Source organism: Furipterus horrens, unplaced genomic scaffold (genome assembly GCF_987537825.1).
Source record: "Furipterus horrens unplaced genomic scaffold, mFurHor1.1.pri manual_scaffold_3, whole genome shotgun sequence".
In the NCBI taxonomy this organism is placed as follows: domain Eukaryota; kingdom Metazoa; phylum Chordata; class Mammalia; order Chiroptera; family Furipteridae; genus Furipterus; species Furipterus horrens.
In genome coordinates this window covers 37,034,353-37,055,863 of record NW_028327173.1, presented here as the reverse complement: position 1 = coordinate 37,055,863, position 21,511 = coordinate 37,034,353, and the positions used below count along the sequence as shown (strand labels likewise).

The 21,511-nt window shown below is 52.6% G+C and overlaps 1 protein-coding gene across 1 annotated transcript in view; it reads left to right on the top strand.

Moving 5' to 3' along the window:
* GLIS1 (GLIS family zinc finger 1) overlaps positions 1-21,511 on the top strand; it is a 216,480-nt gene that overhangs the window by 172,632 nt on the left and 22,337 nt on the right. The gene's annotated exons all lie outside the window — the stretch shown is intronic.

Genomic DNA, 21,511 nt, shown 5'->3' with positions numbered 1-21,511 from the left:
GGTGCGTGTTAAGCATTGGAGGGATGAGGAGAGAATGGGTATGTGTGTTTGTGCAATTAGCTCTGTGAGGGTGTGTGTGGGAGCTGTTTGCAGTGTGATTAGAGTGTGTACAGTTGCAGGGTACATGTTTGGGGTTGTGATTGGGGTATGTGTGGGGTTTGGTGTGAGACGGGGGAGTTTATGCAATTAGTATGTATGTATTGGGGATGTGGTTGGGGGAGTATATGATGGAGATAAACATATGCTCATTGCTTATCCCATGAACGACTGTACACATCAATACCCAAAGCACACCCAGACATCCCAACACCACACCCAGACACACATTCAGCACCTAGTGAACACCCCCACACCCAGTATATACTCCCTTGACACACACTCAGGTGCACCTTCCTGATATGCATATGTGTGTGTGATTGGTTGAGTGTGTATGTGAATATGTTGGGAATTGAGTTTGAAGGGGCACATGATATGTGCCTCTATGTGGGAATGGTAGTCTGAGAGTGTGGTTGGGTGTGTGTTGTATGTGTAGTGTGTGTGTTGGGTGTATGGTGTCGCATTGGGTGTTATATGTATGTTGGGTGTGTGTGTGGTGAAGGCATGCATGTGTTTGGAGGAGTATTTTGGAAAATCTGTTCTGTATGTACATGTGTATTGGGTATGGGAATGCATGTTGGCCTTGGGTTTGTGTGTGTGTGTGTTTAGGTGTGGGGTGGGATGCTAGATGTATGTGTGTGCTGGATGTAGGGGTGTTAGAGCAGAGCTCACACTGGCTGGAGGAGATGAGTCTTTCTGCGGGCACTCCCAGGCTCTGATTTGAACCCAGGAGCCTATAGCCCCCACTCCCTTCTCCACAAGCCAAGGGGCCATCTGGGAATGTTCCTGGGAAGGAGTGAGAGTAAGCAGGGCCTGGAGGGGTGAGGAGAGCACTGGCGTCAAAGGACATTCTAGGCAGAGGGGCCAGGAGGCAGGAGACCCTGGGAAAGCAGTGGCATGGAGAGCAAAGGACAGGGGAAGGCGATCAGAAGGACTTGGGGCTCGGGCCATGACATGAGACTGAATGTCACACCAAGGAGCAGGGCTGATTCTGCGGGCGAGGGAGGAAGAGCTGGAACAGGCCAGACTGCAGAGCTCACAAATGGAAGAGGCCATAGGGAGGGCAGTATCTCCTATGCGGCTCTGTGAAGCACTCACAGGATCCTGGGGCAAGGCAGCTCCTTCCTGAGGCTTCGTTGGTCCCCCAGGCTCTGAGCTGCCTGCAGAGAGTGACCCTTTGATCTGGCATTCTCCCAGCACTCAGGGAGGCCAGAGGGCAGGGATTGTTACCCCATTCGACAGATGATAAGCTGGACGGTTGAGGGAGGAAGCAGCCTGAGGCTTGGGCCTCAGTGGAGGGACTCCTCCTCCTCAACCTGAGTGTCTCCTACCATCTGGGAGAAGCCTCCATTTTGCTCATGGGGTGCTGAGTGCAGGTGGACCCCCATAGTTGCCAAAGTGCTGCCTCATAATGTCCCCAGGCTTCACTGTCACCCTGAATGGCGGGTGTTTTGAATTTCTTTGTATAAGTGGGCATGTACTAGAAATTTTGCAAAACCAAAAAGAGCAGATGACTAACCCACCAGGGAGGAAAGTTTACTTTGGGCCACTTCCTGCCCTGTGTGACATAATGCTCAGAACGGTATCTGGCGCATAATAAACGCTCAGCCAGGGATGACTTCCAACTCATTGACAGGAATTCAGAGTAAGAAAGCTGTGAATCCTGGTCCAGCCCTCATCTCGGGTGAGATGTTCACGTCTGTGTACTTCCAGTTCCCAATGGGGTTGTAGAGAGAACTACTGACAATAACTAGTATTGATAAATTTAGCAATAATTCTAAGAAATTTCCAGAGATTGTAACCATCGTTTTTCATAACAGTATTATAGTCCATCATGCAGATTGAGGTACAGTGTACTCAGCTGTGCTCACGCTGTTGGATGTTTAGGTTGTTCTGAACTTCTACTACTCCTTGTTCATAACAAAAATAATTCCTTAGCTGTCTTCTTGCATAAAGCTTCTCTGATCTTCAGCCTGGTGGTCGCGCAGAACTGAGGTGTCAAATGACAATTGGAACCTGGCTCTGTGTGAGCCCATGTTTGCTCTACATAGAGTCACATCTAACCCTCCAACCCCTGGCGCAAGACTTTCTCCCATCCGGGCCTGATGTTCCCCCAGCATTGCCCTCTGCTTCCTGGCCCAGGCTGACTGCAGAGAAAGGCCAAGGATACTCACTTGCTAATGTGTGAATGGGCGGGGCTCCCTCTGGTGCTGGCGGCTGAAAACATCCCCCTCTGCGATTTGCAGTGGGTCGGTTCCTGAGCCAGTCTGGAATCTCCTGGGAGATAATTACCTTTTCACCCACTTTGAGCATGTGCGGCTGTACAGGAACTGAATCCTTCCTGAATAAGTAGAACCCAGATCCCCTGAGACTGGCAAAGGAGACAGAAAACCTTGTGAGATGGGCCCAACCTGGTGGCCCTGGCTCCTGTTGGGTCCCCTTTGAGGGGTTTCTTGCTGCTCTGCCCCCTGTCAGCCCCATGAGGCACCATGGCATTCTCTTAATGCCCCAGAGCTTCTACTTTGCCTTTTCCTAGCTGGGTAACCTGAGCAGGGTACTGCTCTGTGACTCTGTTTAGTTATCTGTAATGTAGGGATGATAAAGACAATTAACAACAACAATTGGAATACTTACCTTGCAGACAGAATTGCTGTGGGGATTAAAACACTTATTATATGTAAAGCACTTGAAACAGGGCGCAACATATGTAAGTAAGTACTCAATAAATGTTCACTGTTATTTTTAGCTCAAAATGGCTTTACTTTTGCAATCACATTTCTGATAACAGACTTGTATCCACAAAACTTTAAGAACTCTTGTATTTTAATAATAAAAGGGAACTAATCCAATTTCTTAAAAGGGCAAAGGACATGAATAGACATTTCTCCAATGAAAAAACATGGCCAAAAGCACAGAAAAAGATGTTCCATATCATTAGCTCTCAGGGAAATGCAAATCAGAACCCTAATGAGATACTACTTTATGCCCACTAGGATAGCTATTGTATAATCAAAAAGATGGGTAGCAAGTATTGACAAGGACATGGAAAAATTGCAACGCTCATATACTGATGATAGGAATGTAAAATGGTGCAGTTGCTTTGCAAAATAGTCTGGCAGTTCTGCAAACAAATATAGACTTATCATATGATCTAGCAATTCCCAAAACAAATGAAAACTTAACAGCTACACAAGATTTTGCACACAAATGTTTATTGCAGCACTATCCATAATAGGCAAAAAGTGAACACAAACTAAATGCCCATCAACTGATGAATGGATAAATAAAATGCGTCATATCCATACGATGGAATACTACTCAGCCATAAAAAAGAATGAAGTACAGATACATGTTACAACATGGGTGAATCTTGAAATCGTTATGCTAAGTAAAAGAAGTCAGTCACCCTAGGTGTGCCATGCCAGAGCCAGAAGGGACCTGTGGGATCACCTTTAGTCCTCTCCCATTTACTTTATAGGTGGGGAAACTGAGGCCTAAAGAAATATAGGGGAAAAGAGGAGATACATTGGAATCAGACAGATTTGCATTCAGGTTCCAATAAGCTAGGATTCCTGCGGTGGCCTTGGGCAAGAGCTGTCTTTAAAGTGTGGAGTCGTTGAGAAGGCAAAGTACTCAGGCCCAGGACCCAGTTAGAGTTTGGCAGCTGGAGAGGAGAGAGTCGGTCTGTGTTCAGCAGAAACCTCCCCTGTGCAAAGAAGCAGGCCAGCAGGGAGGAGTCAGAAAAGCAGGAAGAGTCTGTTCTTGAGTCTTTAAAAAATAAATATTTGTAGAAGTTGTATATGCTTATTGCAGTAAACATGGAAAACACAATAAGCATAGACTTAGAATAAAACAAAAATTGTTCCTACTGCCTCCTCACAAAGAGAGCCTCTAGTTGAACCTCTTAGGGCTGCTTCTAGCTCCTTGAGTAAAATAGAAATGGACTTTATGAAGCATATTTATAATGAGAAATTATTGTCATCCTGCTCTGGCAATCCCTGGCAGCCCAGGTTTGGCTCAGCACAAAGGGAGAGGCAGGGAAATAGAATCTGTCAAACCTGGTCGGAGCCCAGTTCACCAAGTTTGTGTTCCAGAAACTAGAGTCATTCCAAAGATGATGAAAACCCATTGTGGTGCTTGCAGTTAGCAAAGTGTTTTTAAAGCTAAGCCCTGTGCTTCCAGGTTTGAGTGGGCCTGCAGGGCCCACCAGAGAGCTGTGGCTATTGGTGAAGTTCTGGGAGGCTCGGTATATTGGGGGGATTTTGTCTGGGTCAAGGCCTGAGAAATAGGACCTCACAGAGATAATAATACCTCCCGTTCATTAAAGGCAGTAACGGGCGGTGAATAATCGAAAAGCCCAGGACCCAGCTCTCAAGAGCTACTTTTGTGAGGATGCAGGAGCAGGTGCCTCTACTGTTCTTCCTCTGGATATGAGGAGGAGACTGCACCCAAGGCCACACGTCAGGGAGCACTGGATGGGTGAGTGGGTGGGCGTGTCTGGAGACCTGACTCCCTGTCTTGGCATCCCCAGTGACTTAATGGGTAGGCTTGAGCCAGTCTCTTCTCCTTCCCCAGCCAGTCTCCCCATCTGTAAAGTGAGCAGGCTTCCCAAACACTCCTTCCAGTTTAGACCTTCTTTGATTTTAGAGGAAAAGAGTCTTTCCCCCCACCCAAGGGGGAAATGGGACAGGGGTGGCTGACCCTGTTTGAGCAGATTGCTCTAGTCAGCAAATGTGTCCTGAGTCCCTACTGTGTCTCCTGTTTATTGCTGGGCCCTAGAGTGAGAGGCCAGTTGGTGGGACTTGTACCATCCCGTGTCTGACTCATACCCCTAGTGGGTGAGAGAAAAGGACACAGATGCTGACACTTAGAATTCTAAGACCTAGGGACCGTGATGAAGGAAGGACAGGGCTGTGGGACCCCAGAGGCACCTAGCTCTAATAGTAGGGAAATAAAGGAAGGCCCCCTGGAAGAGGTGGTGTAAGAGCTAAAGTTTGGAAGATGAGCAGGATTTTTCCAGGTGAAGTGCTGGAGAAGGGCACTGAGACAGAGAGTGATGGGAGCAGAGGTGCAGTGGTGTCAGCTGCGTGGAGTGTGACACCCATCACTGGCATGTTGCATTGCTGGATGCAGCCCTGTCCCAACCCCAGAGGTGGTGGGCCCTGCCATCTCTTATCTCATTTGGCCATTCTAATAAACCTACAAAGAAGAAGTGTTAACTGTTTTCCAGAAGACAACATTGGACCAGAAAGGCTCTGTAACATGCTAAGGACACAGCCAAGAAGCAACAAAGCTGGGACTTGAACCAGGTCTGCCTCATCCGAAGCCCATACCTCATCCAACTGGTTCAGAGATGTATCCCCAGACATTTGGCTGAGGCTGCAGAGATGGGTATTAAAGGAGCTGTTGCTCCTTCCTGGCACTCTGTGCTTGTGGCTGCTGCTGGGGCGTAAAATGCAGCCTTGCCCTCCCCTGCCCATGCTTGTGGCTCAGACTTGCCTGTATGTCCTCTGCCCTAGGAAGGAGGCCATCCATCACCACTATTTAATTAAACCAGCCACTCTTGTCTCCTGAGACTCCTCAGTCATCGCTGGTCACCACGTGTGGATCACCTCATCATACTACCCTGTGAGGAGTTGTTTGTGTCCCTCAGTGCATCCAGTGGGGTGGGCCTCGGGTTTCCTGATGCAGGTACACAGCTGTCATCATCATGGGCTTCGTCTCCAGACGTTTTTGAAAGTTGGTCACCATCCACGTCTTTTTTGATCTTCAGATTCCCTGGGGAGGTCATTATATTGTCCCCATGTATTTATGCAGAAGCTGAGTTCAGAGGGGAGTCCTTTATTTATGTCACATAGAATGGGAGCAAGCGTGTCCAGACCTGACTCAGATCTCTCTGATTCCACATGGAGGGTGGGAGCGTTCCCCCATCCTGTTACATAGGGCAGTTCACCCAAAGTCACATGCTCAACTAAGAAGGAAATCTAGTTCTGCAACCTATATCTGGCTAGGAAGTATTATACTGCCATCTGTGACTTTTTAAAAAAACTTCAGCAAAACAGAGGAGTACAAAATATAAAGCAATAACTATAATACATCAAGAAGTAGAAAGTAGTGAGCACAGTATATGAAGAAAGAAGCTACCCTTAGCTACACCACTCAGAATGACCACTGTTGAACATTTTAGAGTATTTTCCCCAGACTTTTCTCTGTGTATATGATAATTACACTCTTTACAAGAATGGAATCACAGCACATTGACTGTTCGGTAACTTGCTTTGTTTACTAACAGTGTATTGTGGACATCTAGCAATGTGCACTTAGCCGAGTGAATGAGTGAGTGAGGAAATGAATGAACGGCTAGGGAATGACTGAATGAACTGCAGTCTGCTCTCGTGTCCCGCTGGGCAAGTCAGGCTTTTTGAACCGCCCAGACTGCACTCCCTGAACCAGGAACCTCTGCCTCTCTCCTGTCACTGACTCCCTGTCCTCTGTAGCCTTGGCCGTGTTTCTCCGTCTGCACAGGGGGATGTGGGTACCGATGCTGACTCCCCATGGCCCTGGGAGGGCTGACACTACATTCCTTACTGTCCTCATAACACCAGTGAATTCACTGACTCCCAGAGAGGTTAAGTGGTTTCTGCCAGTTCCAGAGTTGGAGGGAGTTGGAATTTGAATTCAGGCCTGGGTGACTCTGTAACACTCTGTATGCTGCATGCAAGAGCAGAAAGCCAAAGTTGGAGGGACAGGAGAAACCTTAATCAGTCCTGCCCTCTCCGGGCTGCCTCGATGTCCCCTCCTGTAATGCAAGGGCCTCTGAGAGCCAGCCAGTCCTGACATTGTGTGAGTCTCGGGTTCCCATGGAGCCTGGCCCAACCACCCTGCTTTTAGCTCAAGGCCAGAATAGATTCAGAGAGGAGTCTATCCCCATATCTACCCCAAAACCGAGAGGCTTAGCAGAGGAGTCACTATTGCAGCTGAACCCTGACACCTGAGGGAATTCCAGGCTGAGGGAACAGCATATGCCAAAGCACAAAAAGTACAGGAAGTTCTGAACCCAAGTAGTCAGTGTGTAACTGGAGCCTAGAGAGGGAAAAGGAGCCTGGGGAGCCAGCCACAGCTGGAAGGCCCACAGATTCAGATAGTGGGAGGGTAGCAACACCGGCTGGGGGCCTAGGGTTGTATCCTGAGGGCAATAGGGAGCCATCGATGGGTTTTGAGCAGTGATGAGGACAGGTTTGCAACTTAGGAAATCTCTCTAGCTGCAGGGTAGATGGTTTGTGGGCAATGGCCAGAGTGGAAACAGGGAGGCCAATGAGGAGAGGGGCAGGATGGGCATATAACTGGCAAAGTCATGGGCAGTGAGCAGTCAAAAGGCCCAGGGCCCTGGGCTCCCAGCCATACCCAGGCTCCCAATTTGCTTCCCCCAGGACGGAGCTGCAGGCTTATTCTCAGTCCTCAGCCTCTGCTGGCAACCGAGGGCCCTGGCTGGGCCAGTGCAAAGCAGCGATTTATTTTCTGTAAATTATTGGTGCCCAAGTCATAGTTGAGTGGCTCAGCACAATGGCATCCTTCTCTTTTTGTCCTCCTTAATTTTAGAAGCCAAAGCTAAATGTTTTAATTTTACATTATTCCTGACATATGCTAATGGGTTCCAGGTATCCCCTTGAGTTGGCAGTGCAGTGTGGCCAGGCCAGACATCTGGGCAGGGCCTGCTCCCCAGAATGCCCTCCTGCCACCTCTTGGTTCTCAGAGAAGTGCCTTACAGCATGTTTTTCCTTAAGGACCCCTTCCTGCTTCATAATTTTTCTAGCTATAATTTTTCTTTCATTTTACATGGTTTTTCTCTTGTGTGGTGACCACAGGGCATTTCTTCGTTGCCCAAGAGATGGAAGGCTCCCATGAGGGCCAGAGGGCCTGTCTGTCCCAGCAGATGGCACAGCTTCCCTTCTGACTCCGGGGAATCCTGAGCACAGGTGAGGGCTGGGATACCTCCTCTAGACCCTTCCTGAGTTTTCTAACCTGCATTGAGCTGAACAGCTGGAGAATTTAGGTCTTGAGGGAAATACGCTTGCAGGGAATCTGTAAACAGTGTAGTGGCAGTTATAGCTCGTGTGATTATTTTCCAGTGATGTGAACCATTTAATTCTTTGTTTCTAGTCATTTCTTTCCCATGGCCTAATGTTTCATCAATCTGTAGCCCCCTCTGCTTCTTGTTGCTGTGATGTAAGAACAGGGGCGAGGGCTTTGGCATCAGACAGCCCTGGTCTCCGTCCAGGTGCTGCCCTTCCTCCTTGGGGGCCCCAAGCCTGGACTCTGTGGGGGCCTCTGTTCCCTCTGTGGGAAAGAGGGTGATACAGCACCTTCTGTCCAGGGTTCCCTGAGAGTCAGTGAGGCAGTGCACAGAGGGGTGCTGCACAAGCTGACTCAGAGGTTTCAGTGGCAATTCCCCTCCCTTCGCCCTTTTCCGTGGCCCTATGAGCAGGGCAGACAGCAATGTCTGTTTATTTATGTCCTGTCTGAACCTGATGTCCACAAACTCAGGTGAGAGAGAAATGAAAAGTAGCTAACATTTTCCTTGATTTCCTTCCTATTCTGAGCACGCAAATGCTGGGTAGCAGGTCACAGACCATTGTCCATCTTTTCTCTAAGTTACATCTAAGTTCTGAGGTGTGGGAGGCTTACACCGAGCCCAGGGGTCCCCAGAGTTCACCTGTCTCCTGTGCACCTGAAGGCTGCTTGGGGGCCAGGAGTGACTCACCATTTCTCCCATTGTACTGACCATGGGACCTCCTGAGACATCCAGAGCCCTGCCTGCAAGGGGCCTGGGCCCTACCTGGGAGGAGCCCTGCTTCAAGGCCCCAGGGGCAGAAGGGCAGGGCTCAGAACCTCCCCATTTTTAGCAACCCCGCCATCTACGCATGTCTTCCTCCCCCTCGGTGTCCTTCTCTGAACTGGAGCATCATTCAAGGGGCAGGAGCCCAGGAAGCTTTGCCTCTCCTCCCCACAAGCCCTCTCCTGGCCTCCACTAATTTGAGGGGCTCCCTACCCTGCCCCACACTTCCCTCAAGCTTTGTTTGTTTGTTGCTTGGTTCTTTCATTCACTAACAGGTATTCACAAAAGTCTACTCTGTGCCAGGCCCAGTGTCGGGCATTCTCAGATGGGTTTATGGCAGAGAAATGGTTTGAAATATTAACTGTGTGTGACTCATTTCTGTCTCCAGAGTTCTTTCCATTTGGCCTCAGGACCTGGGAGTTTGAAACCCAAAAACCAGGAACTCATTCACTCCTATCTGCTCAACTTTCTGCTCAGTTATCTCTTTCCTCAGGCACTTGGGTAGAGGCACAATGCTAGTCCATACACACCCATTGGACAGGTGAGGACTGAGGCCCAGCAAGGGAAGGGACTTCCCCAGGATTCCTGGGCCAGGGTCTCCTTCGTGGCTGCATCAGCCAGTACCCGCTTGTAGCTGGATGTCATTTGCACAGTGGGGCAGCTGGTGGCAAAGAGGCATTGGTAGCAGGTTCCAGCTGGGCCTCTGTGGGCCAGTCCTGGCTCTCTTGGGGCTGCTGTGGCACTGGTGGGACTGGGAAGAGGGGTGCTCCGCACACGGAGGCACTTGCTCCTGGAGAGGTTTGCCTGTCTCTTCCCAGCTTCTCGTCTTCTCCGTGGGTTGGATTTCATTTGGCCTTTCTGTTTGTGTAATTGGTTCCTAATTGCCGTCGACCTGCCTCCACTAGGTCGAGTGCGAGAGCCGGGCTGTCACCGTTCCTGCCATTCACCATTCCTAAGCACCTGCCATGAATCCAGTCCCTGGCCCAGCGCCAGCCCACGCTGAGGCCCCTTAGTCTACCTGTGGTCGGGGGTGGGGGAGAGTGGTTGTGGTGCCGAAGCAGGTCACTCTGGCCTGCTTATCCCACTGGGCCCCGATTTAGAACCGTTGCATGTCCCTAAAGGTAACTGAGAAACCGTCTTTCACCCTCCAAGCTGCCCTGATGAACATGTAGTCACGTAGCTTTGTACCTGAGCACCTAGGAACAGGTAACTCACCGCCTCTCCCCACGGTGTGCCTCTGGCCCCCACCGTGACCTCCACAGTCCCCTGCCGCCCTGGAGCTGCTCGCCCTGGAGCTGCTCACACTGGTGGTCTGGCCCTGCCCCTCACAGGCTTGGTTCTGAACCCTGCCCCCTTACCAGGTGGGGGCCCTGAGCCTCCAGGGACATCCTGATGGGATCTGAGCTCCAGGTGCAAAGTGGGCAGGTTGCTCCCTCCCACTCATGACCTCCGACGGGAACTTTGCATGTTGTACATCTGTGATGATTTTGAGTGGTCCAATGTGAGGTTTTCTTTCAGATGATGAGTGGAATTTCTTGGATCTATTTCCTCCTATGGAAGCACCAGGGCACTGTGGGTCATGCAGGGCTGGGCATTAACACAACTGCCTGTTCGACCCTGGTGCATATTCACCCCATTACCCACCCACCCCGATTCTGGGCAGGTGGCCCTGAGATAATGAAGCCCAGGAAAGGCAGGTGACTGGTTTAAAGTTACATAGCAACCTGTGACAGAGCCAGGGCTGGAATCAGGTCTCCCAACACTGATGTTCAGCATGCCATGGACTTGTCCCCTGCTGTTCCTTCTTGGAATTCGGGAGCAAGGCTGAAAAGGGGGCTAACTGCCTGGTGCCTAGTACCCAGGCCACACCCTGATATCCATAACAGGAGTTTGAGGCCAGGTGTATCCCTCCGTTTTGCAGTGAGAACAGTGAGGTTCACAGGTGCCAGGAAGAGGAAGAGTTGGACCTGAGCCCAGGCTGCGCTGCTGTGGGGAGACGTCCTGCCCAGCTGTGTGTGGAGGGACTCTTATTTGGGGGAGGGTTGTGGTTGGAGGCTAGAGGGGACCCTTTTGTTCCTCACGGTCCCTGTCCTCCTCCTCCTGAAACAGTGCTCACCACCTCGCCCTCAGCTTTTAGGGTTGATAGTGTACCATCTAGAGAAGTGTCTCCTCAGCAAATAAGACCAGGTGGTAGTTCTCGGTTGGCTGTGGAGACGGAATAGCTGCAGAGATAGAGGAGCTGCCATGTGGCTCTCCCACCTGTGCCTATCTTCCCTCCTGGGGGTGAGCTCCTGGAGGCTTGGCCAGGCCCCAGACAAGGCCCCAGGGAGTGGGCAGAGACTACACGCAGGGTGAGCAGTAAGAGACAGGTAGTCTGGCCTTAGCACCAGGGTGGGGTTCAGGCAGAACCAGAAGGCCTGCTGTGGGAAACTGAGGCTTGAGCTAAGCCTAGAAAGAAAGAGGATTGGACAGGTGAATAGAGGGGCTTTGTAAGCAGAGGATGCAGCCTGGGCAAAGGCGTGGGGGCGAGAAGGTGTGGCCTGTGGCAGGAGCATGGGGAGAGGGAGTGGGAGTTGGGCTAGAGGTCAGTGGGTCCAAAGAGTGACCTGCAGCCATCTTGGTGTTCTCTCAGGCCCTGTGTGCCCTCCCTAAAGCCAAGCCAGTCTGGGCAAGTCAGGAGGTACAATGGGCCCGGCCCTCTGGGCTGAAGCCTCAGTGTCTCCCCCTAGGGCCACTTGGAGCTGTGGAGAGGTATGTGGGAGCATGACTGTCCACAGGTCTGTCTGTATTGGGTGTCAAGGTGTTGGTGTGAGGCCACGTCTTTATCCACTGACCTCTTGGAAGCCTTTTCTGGATGTTATCTCCGGGTGAACGCCTTCTCCCGTGCACACCCACGCCACTCCGTGCTGTGCTGTGTCTCAGGCTGTGTGTCAGTGTGTCTAGGGTCTGGGAAGTTTGTGTGTTGGTGACTCTGGGGAAGCCTGGGCTTGAGTGTCCTTGGGTATGTGTTGAGCATGTGTGTGCTGGCCTGTGTGTCTCTGCGACATAAGTCTGTGTGTGTGTGTGTGTGTGTGTGTGTCTGTGTGTCTGTGTGTCTGTGAATCAGTGTTGAGTATTGGAATCCTGGAATTATGCCTTTCACGTGTAGCCTGGCCGGGAGGGGAGGTATCAGAGTATGTATGTGTCTGCATTTCCGGGTCTGTGGCTGGTGGCTTGGTGTGTGTATGCATTAGCCATTTTGTGTCGTCTGCTTTCTGCTGGGCCCTGGCTGCTGGCCGAGTCCCTTTCCACATCGCAGATAATGTCTAGCCACCACTCAGGCTCAGGAGCTTCCCTGAATTCCAACTGTCTATTTGATGAGCAAACTCAGCCCCCACTTGCACCTCCTACTTGGGGGGGCTCCAACACACCCCTGGAAGGGTGGCCTAGCCCTCTTGGGCCTTGCTGGCTGAGAACAGGAACCCATTTCTTGCCTGGACAGAACCAGCCCAGAGCCTTCAGAATAGTCCTGGTGAGGAAGGGGCAAGAGGTCTGCAGCCCCCACCCCACTAGTCTTGGAAACCTCTTCCAAGGTCAGGCACACCCTGACCAGCTCTGGGAGGGGGGCATGTCTGTGTCCTTGCCTCTGCCCCCTTCTCTCTTTGCCTCTTGTGTGTCCCCACGGCGCCCCTTTGCCTCCAGCTTCTCTAGATAGCATGAAGGCTAGAGTTGAGCAGATGGGAAGAGCTCTCCATGCCAGCCTTGCATCTCACGGTACCCCCTTGGTCGTGGCTCCTGAGGATGCTAGTGTGGCCCAGGGCACAGAGCTTGGGTGCTAGAGGCAGACCCAGGCTCCATCCCTCCTGAGCTCTGGGACTCTCACACATGAACTCCGTGGGCCTTAGTTTCTGCCTCTGTAACCAAGGAGGTTGTTGTGCTGGCCTCATGGGACTGAGAAGATGGTGTTTAGGGAGAGTTTGGCCCAGTCTCGGGTACACAGTAAATGTGATAGCTGCTGTTACAGGCCTTGTCTGTCTCTGGCACACAAGCTAGACCAGACCTTGAAGGCCCCCACAGAGCAGCTTCTCGGCCGCTGCCCTCCAGCCTCACCTCCTAGAACTCTCTCTGCATTTGTCCTTCCGCTTCCTGCCTCAATCTCCCTCTGAGGACTGGTGAAGCACAAGGTTCTGAGGAGACGCCCATGGAAACCCCATGGGAGCCCACTGGACAATAACCTCCCAGGGTGTGGGGTGAGGAATGGACCTCAGCTCCCGGCTGGCTGGCCTTTCAAGCTGGCCAAACATAGAATTTTTTGACATCTTGGAGAAGGATCTGGCACCACACAGTTCTGCCATCCAAATCATTGTTGCAAAGTAAGTTAAAAGTTTGTACAAAAATGAGAAGCTGATCCCTGAATGGCCTGCCAGACTGTTGTAACCCAATATATTTTACCCTTAAACCAGAAATGTGTTTGTTTAGAAGCAAGTCACTGGCAAATGCCAAAACTGGAGGCATTTCCTCCCCTGCCCCCGCCCATGCCCTGTTCCCCCAGACCCCCTCCTTGCCCTTTGTGTCAAGATCCTTAGCCAGAGCATGAGAAACTGGGGCCTTCCTACTCTTCGGGCCATGTCAGCTGCAGGAAAGAAACTTGACATTCGTTAGGCACCCGCTGTGTGCCAGTTTCTATGCCGGGCATATTCTTTTATTTACTTCTAACAGCCATTTGTGGTGGCCCCCATTTTCAAGAGAAGAAAAATGAGAACAGAGATGGGAGGTGACTTACCTGAGTCTGTGGCTGTTGGTGGAGCCCCAGCCCAAACCTCAGCGTGACCTCGCGGCCTTCGCTTACAGCAGTGTCACACACCTCACACGTGAAGCAGGGCCCTCAATCCTTTCCAGGGTGCAAAGGCAGAGCACGGTCACACCTAGCACCAGCTGGCACCGAGCTGGGGCTTCCCTGAATGATCTTGCTTACCCCTTCTACCCATGAGGGGAAGGCTCAGAGAGCGCAGCTTGCTGAGGAGGTGAGCCCAGCCCTGCAGATTCTGACCTCTGACCCAGTGCTGCCTCCTCCCCCAGCCAGAGTTTGAAGGGTCCTCGGGCTTGGCCTGGAGGCAAAGAGGGTGCCCACTCCCCGGCTCCAGATGGCTCCTCTCTGTCTTTCATCTCCTGCCCTTGGTTCTTCTATGAGCTGCATGCAGCAGTAATGGATTGCAGTGGACTTTTTTCAATTAGGTTCTGATTTCCCCCTGCCTGTTACTATAAAACTCCAGATGGTCTAGGGCTTCACGGTTCCCAGGGTATTTTCCCCCCGTTATTTTAATCTTCTTTGGTAACATGCCCCACATGTGGGAACTGGGCCTTTCAAGCCTCTCTGCTCTGTGCGTTAGCATTTCTTCTCTGCTGTGCTGCCTTGGATTTCCTTTCGGGGTGGTGGCCTCATCGCTCTTGGTGGGGCCAGGCAGAAGAAGAGTGTCCTGCATCCGATGGGGCAGTAAGAGCTCCTGAACACAGCCCCATTTTTGGTGCTTTACATAGGGGTCCCTGAGGCAGTTGGCCAGAGCGGATACAGACACATATAGACAGCCGTGAACATCAGTCAGACCTGCTGCCAGATCCCAGCGTTGTCACTCACTGGCTATGTGACCTGGAGCCCAGCGCTTCCACTCACTGGCTGTGTGACCTGGAGTCAGTGACAGCACCTCTCTGAGCCTCACCTCCCTAACCTACAGAATGTGGCTGGGAAAGGGCCTCATCAGCGGGGCGTGTTGACATGATTAAGTGCAGCACACGCAGCCCCCCACCCCACACTGACTGGTGTTGAGACTGTGGCACCCAGTCACTGTACCACTCTGAATTCATCCCAGTTTCATCTTAGGATATATTTTAATGTTTATGTATTTTAAGGAAAATATAAAAACCTGACACCCGTTCTCACATTTTTTTCTAGACCATTAGATGTCCTCTGTTTCTTTTCCCCTGTGCACCCCCTCCCCACAGTAGCCACCCTCTCTGTTACCTATGCTATGTGAGCCGTGGCTTCTAGCCAGATAAGTCTGTTGTGTGTTTGGCTCTTGGAGCCAGTGCATTTCAAATTCACCCTGAATAAGAGGTGCCAAGTGGTTTTGTGGGTGGACACAGATGGCATTAGGCCCGTGGGCCACAGGATGCTGTATGCGGCCTGTGGTTCAGAGAGCACCCGCCCCCACACACACACCTGGCCCAGGTGTGCCCTTTATAGATGAGGAATCTGGGCTCTGACAAGGGAGATGAACTTGCCCACCGTCACCCAGTTGGGACGTGTGGAGGCCAGATTTGTGTGCAGACCCCTCTGAAGCTGAAACACAGCAGTGTGGGAGTTGGAGGGGACAGGTCACACCAGCCAGAGCAGTGCTTGGACAGACCTGTAGGCTTAAGACGTAGGTCTGGGTACCAGATTGCATGTGGGAATGAATTGGAAGGGCCGGGCAGGACAGCGGCTGATACAGTGCTTCGGGAGTGGATCAGGACGGTGGGTTGGATAAGAAGAGAAGGGGGCAGACATGAAAGATGTTTACCAGGCGGCATTTCCCTGGCTTGGTAGCTGGTTGGATGCAGAGACCTGGGAGGGGGAAATAGACTCCTAGCTCCAGTGGAAGGCTGGGGGCAGAGGAGTCCAGCACTTGAGTCCCCCAAGTAAAAACCTCAAGTCACCCCACTTGCTGGGCCACATCAGTGAGTGTACAGGTCAGTTTTGGTGGAGTCTTTTGGAATCACCACCCATGGGCTCGAATGGAGGGAGCCCCCAGAACTCCCATTTCTACTTCCACCTCTCCTTTCCCTGCTTCCCCCCATTCTGGCTTAGCAGATCCTTAGCTATCTCCAGAACATGCACTACCCCTCCCTGTCCCCCTGTGCCTTCCACCCTGTTGGTCTAAACCCTGCTGAGGCTTCAAGGCCCAGCCTCTCCAGAAAGGTTTCAGCAACCCCCTGGTCTTCCCCAGCTGGGATCCCCTGTGATCAGCCCCTTCTTAGGGCTTAATATTCTCTCATTTTGTGGTCTTCATTGCCCTAAAGTCTCATCCCCCAACATGCCGCCAGGCACACACAGGGGCAGCTGGGTGAGGCCAGGGGATATGCATCAGTGAGCAAAAAGATGAGGGACTGAATGAGCGAATCAAAGAAGTGGGCGGCGGAGGAGTGGAGGGCTGCATGACGGGAGTGGTGAGAGTGTGTGCTGAGGCTGGCAGTGGGTGGACGAGTCACTTCTTTCTAGAAGAGATGGCAGTCTGACTGTGGCTTAGTCCAGACTTCATGCCCTCTGGCATGGTGGGAGCAGTTTCCCCTCCCTGCCCCTTCTGTACAGATACCCAACCCTTGCAATTGGTGGGGGGCATCCCAGGAGGTCTGCTCCATATGGTCGTACCCCTGGACACCGACAGCAGGGAGGAAGGGATCTATCCAGGGCAAAGTCTGCCCTAGAACCTTAGGGGACTTGGGGATAGGAGAAGAATGTCAGGAAGGCCTGCCCACTGGCATGAGAGCCCACAGAAGCATCATGACACCGTTGGGTCATAGTAGCATTGCCTGAGGGACCCATCCTCCACTCTCACAGGGAAACTGAGGCCCAAAGCCAGGGATGTGTCTATTGGCCCCATTTTTACTCTAACATTTCCTTTCCTCCAGCACCTGTACCCCCACGATACAACAGTGGTAGGGCCCCTCTCCCTCGTGCCCTCCCAGCCTCCACACAGCTTTTGGACAGGGCCCCTTCAAACCATTCTTACCCCAAAAGGCTGCTCCTGGCACCCAAAGGGTGCCCCATGGGCTTGGCATAGCAAAGGCGTTAGGGCTAGACCAATCAATGACAAACATATCAACCAGGACCTCTGTTGTTTAACTCTGGGGTCAGTGAAAGCTGACCCACATTGGTGTCCTCCCTGAGGGCAAGACAGGAACAACCACCCCCACAGTCACAGTGATGATGTTGAGGATGCATTGTGTGCCATGCAATATGTATATTGTCCCTCACGACACTCTGTGAGTGGTCACCATCATCTTCATTTTTCAGAGAAAGAAACAAAGGCACAGAGAGTGGCACTGATTCCCCAAGACCACAGTGCTCTCTGCTCTCCAAGTTTGGACCTTTCACCCAGGCTCTGACACCCCCCAACCATGGAGGGCCTCAAATGCCAGGCTGAGGGGTTGAGCGGTTATCAGCAGGTGCAGTGAACACAGGGGTCCTGAGTGGGGCTGACCTGGCTAGATTTATAGTGTAGAAATAGACTCCAAAGCCTGCTCATCAGAGGTGGAGCTAGGACAGCCCAGGGCTAACTGGGGAAGGAGAGGGGTGCTTAAGGAGTAAGACATGGAAACAGGACATGGTACCCAGTGGGACATCACACTCACATGCGCCCTCCAGCTCTGCAGAGGGGCAGCAGGCTCGGGACGTGCCACCCTGGGCACAATGCTAATCCACTACTTGGTTGCTCTGTGACCTTAAATGATAGTTATAATGACGACATGGGCAGGAACCTGCTGTCAAGATAAGCACTTAATGTGCATTAGTGCATTCAATCCTCACAACCACTGTCTTTAATAGAACTCACCCAATTTTATGCATGAGGAACCAAGAGTTGAAGGGACTTACTCTGGATTGTTCATAAGTGGAGCAGCCAAGACACAAGCCCAGGTCATCCCTCACCAGAGTCCATGTCTGTAACTGCCGTGCTCATCGCTCTTTGTCCCCCAGCCTCAGCCCCTGACAGTGGGGGAGGAATATTTGTCACATAAGAGAGGATGGAGATCACACTAGTGACAGCATCAGGCCTAGCAGAGTGAGCACACACAGGTGCTGAGCCCATGAGTGTTCCTGTCCTCATCTCTCTGCCTCTGTTAGCCCATCTGTGTGGTTGTTGAATGGGGACAACTGCAGAGACCCTGGCAGGTAGTTGTAGGCAGAGCCTACACATCCTCATGGTCCCTGGCAGGACTGGGATACTGGCCCTGATGATGGTATTGTTCTGTCAGAGTTCCCTGCAGCATCCTCATCCCAGACCAGTCCTGATGGGCAGCACCCCTTCTCCACCTGCTGCTACCTCTGGTTCTACCCAGAGAGACAGCCCCCCAAATCAGGACAACCTGTTTGTTGTACTCCAGGCTGCAAGGCAGCTCTGGAAAGTTTTGAGGGACAGAACAAGGCTGGGTGTGGCATGGACACAGGGCACGTTTACAGGTACGTGGTACCTTGATGAACACTGGAGGGGGGGAGTGATCTCACAAGGGCACATGCACCCCCAGGCCCCAGAACCCCTCTTCTTACCCTCTTTGGATCACATTTCTAAGCCACCCTTTGCCCTCTGATTAAAGATGCCGGCCCTGCCCTCCAGGAATCCTGAGCCTGGAGGAATGGAGAGAGACCACAGTGGGTGTGCAGTGAAAACCTAACCCACATGCTCAGCATGTGACCATGGAGGGGCCGAGGAGGTTGGGGAGGGCTTGTTGCACGGGTCGTAGATGTCTGCTAAATGAAGGAAGGACAGGCTGTCCAGGCTGAGGGAACAGCTCCAGCAAAGGCCTGGGGGCGTGACAGCTCAGGCCAGGCTCAGTCAGTCACTCCCCGAGGCTCCAGTATGACACACGGGGTGCATGCCGATGGGAGAGGCATTGAGACCATGTTGGAAGAGTGTGAACACAAGATGCAGATCCAGGACTTTTGAAAAATGTATGTTAAATAGTCAGTGAGCTGGAAGGGAAGGTGTCCTAGCAGGGGCACAGCCTTGGGGTCTGGGAGCACTGGCACTGAGACAGGGTTGGCCAGACAGGCTCCCAGATCCTCATGGGGAGGAGATGATATACCGACCTTTAGAGTCCAGTGGACCCTCCCAAGCTCAGGAAAATCACACAGCATGTGAGGAGCTATTGCCCTTCAGCTTCAGAGGTCTACGCTCCTGGCTTGGGCTGGAGAGGAACAAAGGGACCAGCCGGGTGCTGAGAGGCAACCCACTGTCCAGCCGAGGCTCCTCCTCTCACTTCGGGGTGAACTTGGCGCAAGGCCATTGCAGGAGTGCAAGGGGAGCAGCTTGTGGCCTGTTTACTTCCCCAAAAGGATTTCCTTCTGGTTTTGATGCATGGAAAAAGTATAACATCTGGAAGTAGGAAGTAGAACAGCCTCTAAAATCCAGCTGTGGGCTGCTTGCCTTGGACCGGCCCCAGCAGAGCTCGGCCCACAGTTGTGGCCCGGCCTTTAAGGGCGAGGTGCGAAGGGAGCTCACCCCAGACTGGTCGTTGTCTCTGAGTGCTGTCCTCACATCTGGCTGGGGACTTCTGGCCTGGCTTCCGCCCCATCCCACTGCCTCTGCCTTGGGCCCAGGCCCAGTGACCCTCGTCTATGACACTACACCTGCCTTCTCCTCCGCAGCCCCCTGGTCTTCTCTCCCAGCCCGAGCTGTCACCAGCAGCCCAGGTCAGGGAGGGGTTATCTTCCTCAAGTGCATATCTGACCCTTACCCTCCCTTCTTAAGGCCTTTTTATGGTCCCCCTGTCTCCAGGGTAGGGTCCAGACTCCAGCCTGCAATATGAGCCCCCACTCTCTGGCCTCTGATCTCCCTGGAGGTTCCTCACCCACTAGAGCCCATTCCACATCCCACACTCAGCCACAGAGGAGCCTCCACAGGGCCTCTGTGCCCCACCCGCACTGCGGTGCCCCCAGGCCTGCCTCCCCTTGGCCTTTGGTGTCCTGGCCATTGCTCAGGGCTCAGCTCGGCCAGGGACTGAATGAAATGATGTCTCTCCAGGCTTATCCAGTCCCCCACTCTGTGACACCTCCAGGGTGGGTTGGGTGCCGCCTCTGTGCTGCTGCACCCTCTGTTTCCCTTTGGGGCAGCTCTGGTCACTGTTTTGTTCTGAGGGTGTATGTGCGTCCCTGTGGGCTCTGCGCTCCTGGAGAGTAGGACCCAAGTCTGGGTTCTCTCTCTTGTCTCCGCCTCTCCCAGGACAGGGCTGGAGTCAATCTGCCCAACTGAACAGCCCGTACTAAAAATTAACCACATGTGCTGAACTGCCCTGGATGGGGACAATGGCCTCTCAGGACTAAGAAAATAAGCTAGGTGGACCACTGGGTCTGAATCAGCCCACAGTCCCCTCCAGACTCCCACCCATGAATTTGCTAATGGATAAGGTATCTTTAAAGTTGGGAGGTGGGGACAAAAGGAACCCAGTGCTCAGATCAGAAAAAAGTCCCATCTTCTAAGAATAGACACAGGCAGGGCTGTTAGCTCCTTCGTCCCCCTATAGATAAGCCCAGAGAAGTGTGGGAGCATGAGCCCTGGGGGACACAACTGGCCTGGCTCAGAGATGTGGGGCTCGTGGGTCCTGATCTGGTTGGCAGTTCAACCCTCACCTGAGGAATGAAACCAGTGGCTCCAAAGAGGAAACTGGCCTCCTCTGGTCTCATTCTCCTCAAGGGTCACCTCCCCCTGCCCACCTGCCCCAGGAAGGCAGCTGGTAGCAGAGCCACCTGTGTGTCCTGTCTTGGCCTTGTCACTGCCCTGTGAGTGCCACAGGAAGCCTCCATTTCTGAGGCGGGGACAGGGAGCCCACACACTTCATAAGTTATTCTGTGGCTAAACACCCAGCACCAGGTCTGGACAGAGCAAACAGTTGCTGGTCAGTGCTGGGTCTTTCCTCGCCCACGGCACACCGCAGGGAATATAGCCAGACAGTGGGGAAAGGCAGGAAGGAGCAGCCAGTCCCACCAGGGGACCAGGGATGGATGGGTTATTATGAGAGAGAGGACAGTCCTTGCTGAGCAACTTGTGTGAACAAAGGCTTGAAATTGCCTGGTGGGCTCCTGTTGTTTCCAGACTATGAGGTGGGAGTCAGGAAGGGCAGGAAGGTGTGTGTGTGTGTGTGGTGGGGCTGGGGGTGTTCTAATGCCAGGCCTAAAGGGCTTTAAGCAGAGAACAGCTGGGGTGTGTTTCTACATCAGAGACTTCCTCTGGGCAGCAGTGTGGAGAACAGGGAGGGAGGGGCAGAAGTCTGGGGGTTCGAGGGAGAGAGGTTGGAGCTGGGCAGAGGCTGCCGAGATCAGGGCAGCCTGGGGCCACAGCAGGAGGGCGCTGTGTTTGGTGCTGTCTGTCTGCCCCACCCCCATCTCTGACCAGAGGCGTCATGTGTTTGTGCTGTGTGCACTGCCCAGCATGGGGCCTGGTACAAGGTGAGCCCTGGATGGCTGCTAAATGGCCAAACGATTCATCAAAGACACTGGTTTGCAAATGTAGTCATTGTCCAGACAGCAATCAGCACTGATGCTGCGCTCCAGATGGACAGAGGCCTTTGACAGTCAGTGTCCTACCCCTTGGGGCCCTCGATATCAGTCCTGAGTGGTGGCCACACAGTCTCAAGTTTATAGGCAAGGAAGTAAGACTCAGGCAGGTCAAAGGCTGTCAAACCCAGGAGTATCTGCGCCACAAGGTACACCTGCCATCCATCATTCTGGGCTGGGCTGCTCTCAGAGCAGCCATTGTGTCCAGGTGTCATTGGAGAAGCAATACTTCCAGATCCACAGGTGGAAAGACCACTGTCTTCTCCAGCCCTAGTGGCCATTTCTGAGCCAGGGGT